Genomic DNA, 1,322 nt, shown 5'->3' on the forward strand with positions numbered 1-1,322 from the left:
GCTGAGGCAGGAGGATCGCTGTGAGTGAAGCCAGGCTGGGCTACAAAGTGAGTGCAAGATCAGCCTGAACTGCATAGTAAGACCCTGTCTCAAAAAGACAAAACAAAACAAAACAAAACAAAAAACCCAAAAAACTCTATTCCTTCAGGGTCCTGAGTAGCAGCCACCATCAGGTATCCACATTTAGCTGAGCTCATAACATACTTGGCCCACCACCCACCTCCTGTGCTCATCCTCCAAGCACACAGCCCGTCTCAGCACATGCCTGGACCTTCTGTGCACTCACTACACCTGCATCTCACACTGTCCAGTCACCATCACAAAACGGCCCTGGGCCCTCCTCCTCCTCCTCCTCCCTTCCCAGTGCACAGTCCCCCTCACTATCCTTTGCTCTCACCACCTGCACCTTCCCCAGTTTTTGGCTTTTTTCATTCTCAGCATTTAAATGGGCTCATTTCCCTCCTAAGGGATTTAAGAAATGAAACAAAGCCTGGTGTGGTGGTGCACACTTATAATCCCATCACTTTGCATTCAATGCCAGCCTTGGCTACATAGTGAGTTCAGGCCAGTCTGAGCTACATAGTGAGATCCTGTCTCAAAACACAAAGGAAGAGGGGATGCGAGGGGAGGGGAGAAGAAGGAGGAGGGAAGCAAAGAAAGGAGGGAGGAAAGAAAGGAAGAAAGGAAACAAAACCTCTACCAACACAACTTTCTTCGGGTAGCAATTTTTTATTTTAAAAATTCTAAAAGAGCTGTAATCAGCCAGGTATAGTGGCACATGCCTAGAACCCAAGCACTCAGGCTGCAGAGGCAGGAGGATTGTTACGAACATCACACCAGCCTGAGCTGGGATACACAGTGACTTCAAGACCAGCCTGAAACGCACAGTGAAACCTTGGCTCAAAAATAAGCAAGCAAGCAAACTGTGATGGCCCATGCTTGTAATCCCAGCAGTCTGAGGGCCGCCGGCGGCTAAGAGACGAAGATCACAAATTCGAGCCCAGCCTGGGCACTTATTTCAAAAAGGGCCAAGGAAGCCAGGCATGGTGGCACATGCCTGTAATCCCAGCACTCAGAAGGCTGAAGCAGGAGGATCACTACAAGTTCAAGACCAGCCTAACCTACATAGCAAGACCCTATCTCAAACAAAACAAAACAGCCAGGGACGTAGCTCAGAGGGAAGGGCCCCGAGTTCAATCCTCAGTAATACAAAATAAATAAAACAAAAACTCTAAAATATATGCCTGTAATCCCAGTCACTCAGAAGCCTGAGGCAAGAGGATCACAATTTTGAGGCCAGTCTAGGTAACTTAGTGAGATCC

The sequence above is a fragment of the Chinchilla lanigera genome, unplaced genomic scaffold, assembly GCF_000276665.1.
Source record: "Chinchilla lanigera isolate Chin_1 unplaced genomic scaffold, ChiLan1.0 scaffold00083, whole genome shotgun sequence".
Classification (NCBI taxonomy): Eukaryota; Metazoa; Chordata; class Mammalia; order Rodentia; family Chinchillidae; genus Chinchilla; species Chinchilla lanigera.